Below are 14,492 nucleotides of genomic sequence, written 5' to 3' on the forward strand. Positions count from 1 at the left end.
ATGAACAAAACATAACAAAGGCTAAACTAACAAGGGAATAGAGAACAACGAAAACAATCTTACAATAAAGAAAGTTATACAAGCGGAATAAATTGAAAACAATCATAAGCGGTGAGAGAACAGCATTATACAGCGAAAAGAACAACAGCACTGGGAGCAAACAAGCATGAAAAACTAAAAACGGAAATAAGATAAGAGTCAGGGGGCAAAAAAGTGTCACGGATCAGCTTCAAGATATTGCATCAGTGATGAGTGAAATGAATCGTGATCTTGGATTAATGCGATATCGGGCGGAAGGCTATTCCACTCTACTGACGTACGAGGTAGAAAGGAATGAAAAAGGGCATTAGTATTGCAAGTTATGACATTTACTTTGTAAGCATGATCAACGCGGGAGGAGCGATACGATGGCTGCGAAATGAAAGTATGCCTCAATTCGTTATGATGATAAATTTTCTGAAAAAGGCTAAGACGTGAAATTTTCCTTCTAAGCTCGAGAGATGGCAAAGATAACGTTAGTTTCATTGAAGTTATGCTGCTAGTGCGACTGTGATTGGAAAGAATGAAACGCGCTGAATTATTTTGAACCATCTCAAGTGAGGATTTCAAGTTCGTGAAACCGGGATCCCAGATTGCAGAAGCATATTCAATCTTTGAACGTACCAATGCTTTGTACATAGTCATTTTAGTCGAAACAGGTGACTTCGAAAAGTTACGGCGCAAATACCCAAGCATGCGGTTACTGTTGTTAATAATGTAATCAATATGTTGCTTCCAGCTGAGGTCATTAGTAATATGCACACCCAAATATTTGTACGAAGTTACAGTACCTAAAGGAGTGTTATTCAATACATAGCAAGCAGGGGGGAAATTACTGCGCGACACTCGAAGAGCTTTACATTTTTTAACATTTAGGTCCATACACCATGTGCTGCACCATTTAGTTATATTATTGAGGTCAGATTGTATAGCAGAAACATCGGCGGGTTCAGCAATCTCGCGATAAATAACACAGTCATCGGCAAATAAGTGAATAGGGGAAGTCACACAGTTAGGAAGGTCATTAATATAAACTAAAAAAAGAAGAGGGCCCAAAACGGACCCTTGTGGTACACCTGACGTAACAGGTGTTGACGGTGAATTATTGTTGTTAGCAAAGACATACTGTGATCGACCGATGAGGAAAACTTCGACCCAGGTAAGAAGATGTCTGTCAATATTAAGACACTTGAGTTTAAGTAGTAAAAGATGATAGTTTATTTTGTCAAAGGCCTTAGAAAAATCCAAGAAGATACAATCAGCCAAGAAACGGTTGTCAATAAGGGTTAGCATGGAGTTTGTGAAACAAAGTAGCTGTGTCTCGCATGAGTATGATTTCCTGAAGCCATGTTGCGCTGGATTGAAAAAAAGGTTCGAGTCAAGAAAACTAGCTAGGTGTGAGCAAATGACATGTTCAAGAATTTTACATGGTATGCTAGTAAGAGATATGGGGCGATAATTAAGGGGAGATTGCTTGTTACCGGATTTATGAAGTGGAATCACCTTCGCCTGCTTCCAATGTACAGGAATAGCGCCAGTATCTAAAGATTGTTGAAATATTTTTGCCAAAAGGACAGAGGAGTACATGTTTGTTTCTTTAAGGAATCTTGCATTTATATTGTCAACACCTGAGGAACATGAAGGTTTTAGTGTTTCAATTAGCTTTGTAATCCCGTCGGCATCTATTGATATTGGATGCATAATCGTATAGCCCGAAAACGAATGTGTAGGCAATTGAAGATTAGTTGCAGATGAAAAGTTCAGTGTGAATATATTGTTTAAAATCAATGCGCACTCCTTGCTAGGCACAGGTAAGTCGTTCTGGTCAAGTAAAGAAATCTCTGAGTTGCTCTGGGAGTTAGTTACGATGTTCCAAAATTTGCTAGGGTTATTAGTGAGCAAGGATGGTAGAGTGTATTTCAAAAAAGTAGATTTTGCAGAAGCGACAGCTTGAGAGTAGGTGTGAGATGCATTAGTGTATGCTTGCCAGCGTGACGCAGTCTGCTGCAGTTTTGCTGCCCGAAATAAGCGTTTTTTTCTGTTCGAAAGTCGATTTAAGTACGGATTATACCATGGCGAATGTCTATGTACTGTTAGTATTTTCTTGGGAATGTAAGCCTCAGTTAGATATGAAATTTTATTGACGAACAGGTCCAACGATGTTCAAAACCACTAAGATAGTTGTCAAGGAAGAGCGAAAGTTCTCTATTTATCTCTTCAAAGTTTGCCTTTTTGTAATCAAATATAATCTTGCGTTTTTTCGTAGCTGAAGACGCGGTAAAGTTTAGGTCGAAATGAAGTAAAGAATGATCACTGAGTCCCGGCATGAAAATTATTGGGCCTATCATATCAAGGTTAGTGGTGAGGATCAGGTCAAGAATGTTAGCAGAACTGCCGATAACACGCGTTGGGCCATCAACAACCTGATCAAAATTGAAAAGGGAGCACATATCGAGAAAATCTTGACAATTCGAAGAATATGGTGTGCAGGTAGGCGGTGTCGATGTCCAGTTTATTGATGGATAATTGAAATCGCCTAGAAGAAATACCGGGGATGCTGGATAACGAAGGACGACGGTGTTAACCGCGTCATGCAATTCATTCACGAATGTGATGTCTGCATTAGGTGGACGATAACAGACGCCAATGATGTGTACTCTGTTGTTTAAAATGACGCCGCACCAGACAGATTCTATGTTGCATGAAACATTAATTCTGAACGATGATAGGTTTTTAGAAACTGCGAGCAGGGTTCCACCCCCTTGTCTTCCATCTCTGTCACAACGATAGACATTGAAAGGCTTGGTGTGAGTAAAAATTTCGCTTTCGCTTACACGAGCACTTAACCAAGTTTCAGTGAGCGCCACCAGGTCGGCATCGCACGAATTGATAGCTGCGATGATATCATCTCTTTTGCCTAAAATCCTCCGGATATTACTATAAAGGACTGATATAGGGCGCCGATGACCACTACCCTTGGCTAAGTGTTATGAAACATTACGCGTGGGACTTGAATTCGAAATGTCTCCCATCTCGCATGCGCGAGCAGCATTGGATGTAGAGGGTCGAGCGCGTGCAGATGAATCATCGTATGGGCTGCTACGAGATGGAGAATGATAACGCAGCCGGGGCAGCTCAATGAAACTGTCTGTTCTAGGGTCATAAACATATTGCCTTTTATTTACAGTTAGTTTGTCGTAGCGAAGCCTAAAGGATGGTGAACCAGGCAAAGATTTTGCGAAAGCAGTTAACCTTTTGCGAGCGAGCCTAGTTGCTGCGCAGTAGTCTTCAGAAACTGAAATGTCATTTAATTGTTTTCAGCTCATCACAATGTGACATCACTTCTTCTTTCGCTTTAAAGTGCGAAAATTTTATTATCACTGGTCGGCATTTTTCTTGAACAAAAGGGCCACCAAGGCGGTGGGCTCGTTCTATTTTGTCTGGTTTAAATTCTGACCCAAAACTGGATGAAAAGCAAACTAATAACGTTTTTTTCTGTGTCATTCCACGTTTCATTGCTATCGGGTACGCCATAAAATATTAAATTATTTCTGCGAGATCTGTCTTCCAGATCATTGATGCGGGAAAGAAGCTCATTATTCTGTTGCGCCAAGTCATTAATGGTGTCGTTTGTTAACAGAAGTTCTCCTTCGAGACTACTAACCATGCTGACTTCTGTTTCAACAGAAGCGAGTCGAGTATCAATATTAGACAGCCGCTTTGCTAAACATTCCTGATTGGCTTTTACGTCATTCACAGCCTCCGTGAACATGGCTTGGGCCTCCGCTGACGCCTCACAGGCGGTTTTAATAAAGGACAACGCAGCCATGACTTCATTATGACGATGGGCGCACGACGTGTCGTCTTCATCAGCTACTTGGGTCTGCCGCTCTGTAGTTTGCTTGCGATTAGGCCCGGGGTTTAGCTCAACGTCACCCGAACATAGCAACAACATAAGCAACACCTCCTTGCAGTCACAACACACGTCATAGAGCACTTGTGGGCACGGAAGCAGCAGTAAAAAACGATTTGATGTTTTCCTAGCATGTAGAGAACACGATTGACCAACCTGGATAACGTGAAGACGACGATCGTTAGCCATGTGCTCTATCGTGCTGCTTCCATGCCCACTGACGTGTCGCGGCTGGCTGTTGGCTTTTAAGGCAGGCGTGGATGATGTTCCTGTTGATGCGGCTGAACCGATGAACAAGGATTCCGATCCAACGAAGGCAGCGCCTGGGTTCGAAGAAAGGTCGCACACCTGAACACGGCATGGCTGCAGGCAGGTAGCGACGTACGGGTCCGGTGCACTTCTGGCCAGGCATGGTAGAAGCCAAGCCAAAACCTGGATAACGTGAAGACGACGATCGTTAGCCATGTGCTCTATCGTGCTGCTTCCATGCCAAACGTGAACCGCTTTGCTTCCGGGAACATCGGCTCGTCCGTCAAATTTCGCCGGAGCAAAATGTCCAACTCGCAACCACCTAAAAAAAAACACGTACACACGATATAAATACGTGTACGTCCGAACCGAATACTGGATGCCATTTCGCCAACAATTCTGAGACGAGCTTCTTTCTGGTATTCACTTGTTTTCCTTCGACGACTGAACTAATCAGTTGAACGGTGGTGTCTCCGAAGCAGCTTCCCCGCATGCACCGTAGGTGAATCTAGAGAAACCGTTTCCCCGTTAGTGTCGTATAGTTACAGCACATAAACGTAAAATAAAGACAAGAACAACAGAAAGGAGACGAGGAAGCAGCCCGGAGGGACCGCGCCCCCCGCTGTGCACGCGCTCCTCCCTTCACCCTCCGTCTGTAGGCATCTGGTTTTGCTCATGCGGTGAATGCCGAACTGTCAACAATACACACCAAAAGGTAGTGGCGTATGTGTGCCAGCTCCGCATTCAGAGAGTAGATCGCGCTTTCCAATACTTGCAAAAGAAAAAGAAAATCTAAATGACCGCACGGGTAAGTGGAAAGGAGGGTTGTGCTATGCGCCTCTGAAAAGATGCCAAAGAAAGAGCCTAATGTGAGGGAAGAAGCCTGTTCTCTTTTCGGCAGTGTACGAACTTAATTGACATACAAGAAAATATATATATATTGAAAGGGGGTGTTTACTGTCCTTTAACAGGGATAATAGCCCTCTCCAAGTTGCACAAAGAACCACACAAGAGCACAGCCAGTCTAGGCCTTCCACAAGCGAGCTCGAGCAGCGCAGCGGCACTTTGTCGTCCTTATCCTCGTCTTCGTGGTATTCTCTCCTACTTCATCCTTGTCTTCGTATATCCTCATGTAGTTCACTTCAATTTCCCCCGGGGCGAGGTGGAGCCATCCTGGCGACCTATGGTGTGGGCAAGAGGAGCGGATCATAGTACATTTTAAGGCGGCTCACGTGCGCAGTTTCGCGGCCGCGATGACGCATGTCCGAAGAGGTAGTGAGTGGCTCCACGATGTAATTCACAGGGGAGGTTTGACGGATAATGCGGTAGGGGCCGTGATACTCGGTTCGAAATTTTGATGACAGTCCCGGTGGGGTGCCGGGAACCCAAAGCCAAACAAGGGATCCTGCAGGAAAAACGTGTGGCGTCTCATCTTTGTCGTGGTGATGCTTTTGGCGGCCTTGAGATTCCGATGTAAAACACCGGGCCAACTGGCGACATTTCTCCGCATATTTGGCAACGTCTGAAAGGAGAGTACACTCGGAGGAGTCAGGACGATATGGTAAAATAGTGTCCATCGCGGACGACGCCTCACGCCCATAAAGGAGGAAAAAAGGGCTAAATCCAGTAGTTGACTGTGTGGCGGTGTTGTAAGCGTATGTCACGAAAGGAAGAACAGCGTCCCAGTTCGTCTGATCGGCGGCAACGTACATCGTCAGCATATTTCCGAGAGTACGATTGAAGCGCTCAGTCAGCCCGTTAGTTTGAGGGTGGTAGGCCGTTGTGGTCCGATGTATGACGCGACATTCGGCCAGTAGAGCTTCAACGACGTTGGATAGGAAGACGCGTCCTCGGTCACTTAGCAGCTCTCGCGGTGCGCCGTGGCGAAGAACAAAATGATGGAGTAAGAACAGGGCAACTTCACGGGCAGTAGCGGCGGGTAAAGCGGCGGTCTCGGCATACCGGGTGAGGTGGTCGATGCCGACGATAATCCACCGGTTCCCAGAAACCGTGCAGGGAAGTGGCCCGTAAAGGTCAACGCCAACGCGGTCAAAAGGGCGGGCCGGGCATGGAAGTGGTTGTAAGGGGCCAGAAGCACGAGGTGTGGATGACTTCCGGCGCTGACAGGTGATGCAGGAGCGGACGTATTTGCGAATATAACCGTACATGCCGCGCCAATAGTAGCGTTGAGAGATTCTTTGAAACGTCTTGACGACACCAGGATGGGCACACTGAGGGTCGGCATGGAAAGAGGCGCAAATTTCATGTCGTAAATGGCGAGGAATGACGAGAAGCCATCGTCGACCATCAGTCATATAATTGCGGCGGTAGAGAAGACAATCTCGTAGGGCGAAGTGTGGTGCTTGACGGCGTAAAGCCCGAGAAGGTGCAGCAGCGTTAGAAGTGGACACGACGTCAATAAGAGAGGCGAGCCACGGGTCTTTGCGCTGCTCCGCAGGCATGTCAGCAATGGTTAGAGAGGGGAGAACGAGACAGTGCGTCGGCGTCCATGTGTTTACGGCCAGAGCGATATATAACGCGGATGTCAAATTCCTGTAGGCGGAAAGCCCATCGTGCGAGGCGGCCGGACGGGTCTTTAAGAGAGGACAGCCAACATAACGCGTGGTGGTCCGTGACGACGTCAAACTGGCGACCGTAAAGGTAGGGTCGGAATTTCGTCAATGCCCACACAATTGCCAAACACTCCTTTTCCGTAACTGAGTAGTTGCATTCGGCTTTAGAGAGGACACGACTCGCGTACGCGACGACGTATTCGTGAAAACCGTTTTTCCGTTGTGCCAAGACAGCTCCGAGGCCAACGCCACTCGCATCAGTATGGACCTCGGTGGGTGCTGTCGGGTCGTAGTGGCGAAGGATTGGTGGCGAAGTCAAAAGACGGCGCAATGCGTTGAACGCTTCGTCGCACTCGACCGACCACGCAGTTAAGTCATTGTTTCCTCCGAGTAGTTTCGTCAGGGGTGCAATTATTGAAGCAAAATTCTGCACGAAGCGCCGAAAATAGGCGCATAGACCTATGAAGCTTCGAATTTGCTTGAGCGAAACCGGCTTAGGAAACTCCGCCACTGCGTGCAGCTTGGCCGGATCAGGGCGAACACCTTCCTTAGAGACGATGTGCCCCAAAATAGTCAACTCCCTGGCACCGAAGTGACACTTCTTAAGATTCAGTTGCAGGCCGGCGTCAGTAAGGCAAACCAAAACTTGCCGCAAGCGCTCTAGGTGCGTAGCGAAGTCGGTGGAAAAGACAACAATCTCGTCCAAGTAGCAGAGGCAGATGTGCCACTTGAACTTCCGCAAGATGTTATCCATCATCCTTTCGAATGTGGCGGGCGCATTGCACAGACCGAAGGGCATCACATTAAATTCATAGAGGCCATCCGGCGTCACAAATGCGGTCTTCTCTCTGTCACAGGCGGCCATTGGTACTTGCCAGTAACCTGAACGTAAATAAAGAGATGAAAAGTACTCAGCACCTTGGAGGCAATCAAGAGCGTCGTCTATACGCGGAAGGGGGTAATTGTCCTTGTGGGTAATTTTGTTGAGGCGCCGGTAGTCGATACAAAAACGAAACGAGCCATCTTTCTTTTTCACTAGCACCACTGGTGAAGACCAGGGGCTTTGTGATGGACGGATTACACCACGTTGCAGCATGTCCTCAACTTGCTCACTGATCACGCGACGCTCTGCCGCTGACACACGATAGGGGCGCTGTCGAAAAGGCGAGTTAGAGCCGGTCTGAATGTGATGCGCGACTGTGGAAGTACGGCCGAGAGGTGTGTGGGCGGCGTCGAAGGCGAAGCGAAATGTCTGTAAAAGGGCCACAAGCTGAGTCCGGTAGGTGGAAGGAAGAGCGTCATCGATGGCGGTTCGGAAGAAGTCGTCTGGCAACGAATCAGGTGTCGGATCGGACTGCAGAGCATCAATGTAGTTGCTGCGGTAGGTCTCGGAGGCGTCCAGGTCAGAGAGAAGGTGGGCTGGTTGAATAGAACCCGGAGATTCCCCACGTAGCAGAGTAATCGGGTGCGGAGACGGATTGTAGATGAGTAGCTTCGTGAAGCCACCGTGAACATCGAGAACAGCAGATGGCAGCGGCAGGTGCTTGCGGTGGATGAAGGATGCAGACGGCGTAAATAAAACACTAACGTCTGACACAGCAGGACACAAAAGAGGCACAAGGGCACAAGCCTCTGGTGCTACGTCGACATCTTCAGCGATGGTGAGCTTTTGAGGACACACTGAACGGTTGTCGTCGGGCAGTGCGTCGCACAGTGCAGAAAATTCTACTTCAGCTCGGGCGCAATCGATCACGGCGTTATGTTTAGACAAGAAGTCCCATCCGAGGATCACGTCGTGGGAACAAGATGACAAAACGACGAACTCGTCACTGTACAAAATACCTTCAATGACGACACGCGCTGTACATGCTGCTAAAGGTGCAATTCTCTCTTCACTGGCAGTGCGGAGTGACAAACCGTTAAATGACGTCGTAACTTTTCGTAATCGTCGGCAGAGTTGCTCATGAATCACTGACACTGCAGCACCCGTATCGACCAGCGCATATACGGACAGACCATCGATTGAAATCATTATAACGTTCGTGGGAGAAATATGAGGCCTTGAACTTTTCGCAGAGTACGCAGTTCTTGCCTCAGGAACCGCGGAGCTTAATTTCCCTCATCAGCAGGGGGTGGTCGCCGGCGCATTGGTGACAGTGACCTGCGACGTGGAGAAGGAGAACGATTGGTCGTGTACGAACGCTGTTCGGTGGCGTATGCAGGAGAAGACGGAGCAGAACGAAGCAGCGGTGGGGAGTACTCCGAAGACGCAGGCTCGGGACGCGCAGCCATGCGGCGACGGCACCGACGGGCCACGTGTCCAGGGCAACCACAGTAGAAACAAATTGGGCGATTGTCAGAAGTACGCCACGGGTTGTAATAGCGCGGAGTCGCAGGATGAAGCGGAGCCGTTTGAGGAAGCGGTGCATGGCGTTGGACAGGCTGCACGGGTGGTAACGGCTCAGGCGGAGGCCGCGCAGCCACTGCCGCGTAGGTCAAAGGGGCTGGGACAGACGGTTGGCTATATTGTAGTGGTGCTCCGACGTATGTCAAAGGAGCGACGGCAGGAGCTTCAGGAAGCGTAGGAAGTGCTTCTGCGACTTGTTCGCGGATGACTTGCTGCAACTTTGGCACCAAAGAAGAGGAAGCGTCAGGACGATGGGGAACGAGGGACAGTTGACGGGCAACTTCTTCTCGAATGAACTGCTTGATTTGTTGCAGCAAGGGGGACTGTTCTTCGTCAGCTGTTAAAGCTGCAAGAGGCTCCTGGTGTGAGAGCGAAGAACGAGTGATTTGACGGCGCTTGCGTAATTCCTCAAAATTTTGGCATGCATTGATGACGTCGACCACGGTTGCTGGGTTTCTGGCCAGAAGCATCTGGCACGCGTCATCGTCGATTCCTTGTAAAATATGACTAATCTTGGCCTGTTCTGTCATTGAAGCGTCCACGCGCTTGCACAGATCTACAACATCTTCAATATAACTCGTAAAAGTTTCGCCGGGTAGCTGTGCACGGCGGCGCAAGCGTTGCTCAGCGCGCAGCTTGCGCACTGCAGGCCTACCGAAGATATCGGAAAAAGTAGTCTTGAAAGCAGACCACGAGGAGATATCGGCCTCGTGGTTGCGGAACCACAGGTTGGCAACGTCCGTCAGGTAGAATATCACGTTATTTAATTTGAGACCGTCGTCCCATTTGTTGTGCGTACTGATCCGCTCATATGATGACAGCCAATCTTCCACGTCGTGGTCGCCGGTTCCGCTGAAGATAGGAGGATCACGCTGGCGCAAAGCTCCAGCGCAAAACACGGCGGATGAGGGGCCGGTTGGACTGGGGGTGGTAGCGTCGGTCATTGCTTGTGTCGGGAGTGTGCGGCTTCGAAGCTCCAGGACGGCAGGAAATCCTGACCTCCACCAAGTGAAAGGGGGTGTTTACTGTCCTTTAACAGGGATAATAGCCCTCTCCAAGTTGCACAAAGAACCACACAAGAGCACAGCCAGTCTAGGCCTTCCACAAGCGAGCTCGAGCAGCGCAGCGGCACTTTGTCGTCCTTATCCTCGTCTTCGTGGTATTCTCTCCTACTTCATCCTTGTCTTCGTATATCCTCATGTAGTTCACTACAATATAAATAAATACCATGTTGCCGAAAGTAATAACCAATATCGCACAATAAAAACAGAAGAGAACTGCTCTTCCCAGAGCGTATGAAAGGTTTGAGACATCGACTTAATACTGCATTCCTCAGTGCTAGCATGTAATTGGCTTCATATCACGTACATCTAAATTGATTTTTAAAGAAAAAAACAAATATCTGAAAGAATTATTCCGACATCTGGCCACAACAATTTTCATCCTATTGATTTGTGCGTCTCGAGCAGACTGGAGCACAAAACAGGCATGTTCACTTCGCCACACCAATTCGTCCGTCTAGACACCAAAATGTCGAGCCGGAAACCATCTCAATACTTTTTAGCTCATAAAAACATGTAGGAGAACGCTTTTCAAATTTCGTTTTCTGCTCCTGAATAAGTTAAGAATCCCTTAGTCTCCTCCTTCCTCCTGCATTGCTTGATTTCACTAGAATTTGAGAGAGAAATAAAGGGCCCCAGCGGAGCGAAATCATTTTTTTTTCATTGCGCTGTACTGCATACAGGCACCATATATTTTTTGTCTCTTCTATCTCAGCATATGGTTAACATGCGCAGGCTTTTTCCTGTTTACCAGTTGCGTCTTATAAGCTGTGCCGTCCATTTCATCCTGTTGCATGTTTTACCGCTACACTAGCACCATCACCTTTAAATCTGTTAGAAGAAACAAGCAGCACAAGACCAAAGAGAGGTTGTTCTGGAAAATACAAGAATATAAATTTACAGGACAGGAATATAAAACGATAACGTACAATTCGAAAGGGAGGACTTCGATAAAATGCACAGATGGTATTGTGCCGGTTTTTCTGGTTTGTTCATGTTTTTTTTTATCTGTCAGTATCACGTCCTCTAACAATTTCGCTGCACCATTTCCTGTTAAGTTTCCGTGCAATGTACAGCGGGGTCCTTTATCGAATTTAAGGCAGCAGCCGTGACGTTATCGCCTGGAAACGGGAATGCACAAGACACAGTTCTGGTCCGCGCCTTCTGCGCAAAGATAATTTGCTTCACTTTTTAGTTTGCTGGTTTCCTTGCGGCATCGGACAAAAGCACCGCCGGTCAACGTGAGTTATGTGCTTTCCGCGCTCCTGGGTGTTTGAGCCTGCGGCAAGCATCGGCACAAACAAGTGAGAGGAAACGGGGGTGGCAGGCGGGGGGCATGAGGAGTTCGTGAAGTAAAAAAAAAATCTCCTTCCTAGTAGACCAGAGGGAAGCGTACTCGGGCTTCGGACATTACGGTGGAATGCCGAAAGCTGGGCAGGGGCTGCGGCATTCGGTCGTCCGATTGGGGGGTAACCAAACACCGAGAGTCGGCGGGCACACCGCGGCAGTATGCTCGAGCTCCGCGTCAAAAGGGGCGCTCTTCGAAGACAGCCGCGGCAACAGCGAAAAGCCTGGACCTCACTATTTCGACGTCACACAATGACGACCTCACTCAACCTGAAACTCACGCGTGAGTTTGAGGTTCAATTTGGTGACCTCACACAAAAAATTTCTAGCTGTCACCGACCTCACCTCGACCTCACCTCAACCTCACCTCATTCCGTGAGGTTTAGGTCATTTTGAGGTTCAGGTCAATCTCATGAGGCCGAAACCTCAAGAGGTTGTCCACCTCTGCTTAGGAGACACCCTCAAAGATCCGGAAGACGGCGATGCGCATGTGACGCCTTTGTTGCCACTGCGCAGAAACTTTGTTCTCCAGTAGAATGCGGCAGCGTAGTAGGTACATCAAGCTCAGGACTAAGTTTTTTTTTTCATAGTTTCTAGCGACCCTATTATTCTACGACGCGCATCACCAAATGTGGCGGTAGAGACAGAAAAGAAGGGTGTACGACTGAAAACCGGCCGAGAAACTGGGGTAATCAACTTCAAAACAACTCCCTTCTCTTTCCTTCGCAGCATTCTCCGTCCTCGAGCAAAGAGGTTGCAGTCGGAGTGATTGCCCGCGCCGACCATTAACGCGCGTTATAGGTGTTCACTCAACGACGGAATGGACAGGAGCGAGGACGGTTGTTGGTCACTTTGCTTACTGGCGCCAACCGATTTCCTTTCGGCTTCTGCGGTGGCTTATTCGCCCTCTCGGACTGCATGATTTCGATGGCCTTTTCTAGATTTAGGTGTATGCTGCACGTGCCCCCCCCCCCCCCATTTCTCTCCTCAAATATGTGTGCACAACACTAACCTTGGTTTAAGATACGTTGTTCCTATGCTATGCTCAGAAGGTTAAATAAAGATCAGGCTTCCGAGATAGCACAGCTTTTGCCACTTTGGTCGTGAAGGAGAGCTTTGGCTTTAAAAGAAAACAGTCCACGGCTCTCCTCCTCCTAAGCAGCAATATGTACTTAGCAAAGCCCGGCACGTGAATTATGAAACAAAAATAAAAACGAAAAAAGCAGATGACTCAAATGCCTCGAACAGTGGCCAAATAATCCCGATCTTGGTAAATAGACGCAGATATACGGAAAGTGGCGCACTCTGTATTTTTACGTCAGTTATATCGACCTATCATTGCGGATTTAGGGTTTGTTGGTATTTTTCAGGAAGTCCAATTTCCCAAGTGGAAGCGAGATTTTACAAGTACCAATAATAACAATCACTTCAGTGCGAGCTCATTCCAAGGAGACCGTAAAAACACAGGGAGCATTATTGTTGTAGCATTTTTATGACTTCGAATAAGTTCTTAGCAGGTGTTATACATTTTCATGCTTAAAACAAAGAAGCAGAACTCTCCTGCTATTTTCACCTGACTTCAGTTCCGTTTATTACCTTAATTAAAACATAGAGGCATTACATAAGGCGTAGGTTCTTATACAAACACTAGTGATCATGGTAATTAGTTACTGGGAACAATGGTCAGATAAAAGTTGCGAAAACGAAGATGGTCATTTTCGTGGATTTCTTGTAGCAATTTCGTGGAGGAGGCCGTTCCAGTCTATGGTGGTTCGAATGAAAAACGAAGCAGTAAAGGCGGTCGTCCGGCGTGTGGGTTCGCAATGTGAAGTGGATGACTGGTTCGTTAAGATATGCGTGCTGCTGCTGTGATTAATGGGGCTTGATTAAGTGATGACAAAAAAAAAAAACGTGACACAATAAAATGCTGGAAATGCGATGTCGACATAAAAGTGTCGATACACCGGATTCTGTTTTTAGGGATCAAAACCTGATTTTCTATGAGTATGATGCATGAATCAATGTAACAGCGCAATCTTTAACCAATTCTTTTTGACGAGATATGCTTGATTGGGCTCCAGATGTGTCGCATGCATTTTAAATTTTTGGCCTAACAAATGAATTATAAGCCAGTAGTTTTGAACACGGCGGTGCATTCCACAAATTCTCTGAGTTTTTGTTAGATGTTGATATAATGTTACTGACGTATGTCCTGACGTTACTGACGTATGATATAATGTTACTGACGTATGGCAGTGGCACGGCTGCTCCTTGCCACTGCCAGCAAGTCGACCAGCGGCTCGTCGCCCCTCAAAGCGTCCCTCCCGATCCACTGGCGCTGTCGAAGACACAACCGGGGCCATAATTCTCACCAAACTCGGCGGGCCTGCACCACGTGTCGGCAGAAGAGGTTCCTGGAAGTCCAAAGGGAACAGCGATGGGCTGAATCGCGTCCATGCCACGGATAGAAGGTTTCAGGCCTGGGCATGTGTACGCGCTGGCGGCCTAACCAGACGCGGACGCCCGCCTGCCCTGAATTTCTAGCCTACGAGGCGGCTGCGGGCCAGCACCGGAGACGCAAGGAGGATTCCTCTGTTACCGACACCGCCGAACGAGCGCCGCCACTGCCAGGTTCTAAGGGCCCACGCAAGCGGGGGCCCCCCTAAAGAAAAAGGAAAGCAAGGAAGGCCTGTAGAGAGGAACACGGCCAACCGTCATGAAAGGAGTAGCTTAAAAGACGCCGAACGAAACGTTTGTCAGTTGGAATTTCTGTAATGTTTCTTCCATGTAGCCATTAAATCAGTTTGTGAAGTTTCACCGGAGTTTTATTCTGTGAGCAAATTATGCCAACGCAGACACGACGACAACAACGATTACGACAACATGTGCGTCCCAAGACAAAT

This window comes from Amblyomma maculatum, chromosome 10, assembly GCF_055883805.1.
Source record: "Amblyomma maculatum isolate TAMU_Amacu chromosome 10, ASM5588380v1, whole genome shotgun sequence".
Lineage (NCBI taxonomy): Eukaryota > Metazoa > Arthropoda > Arachnida > Ixodida > Ixodidae > Amblyomma > Amblyomma maculatum.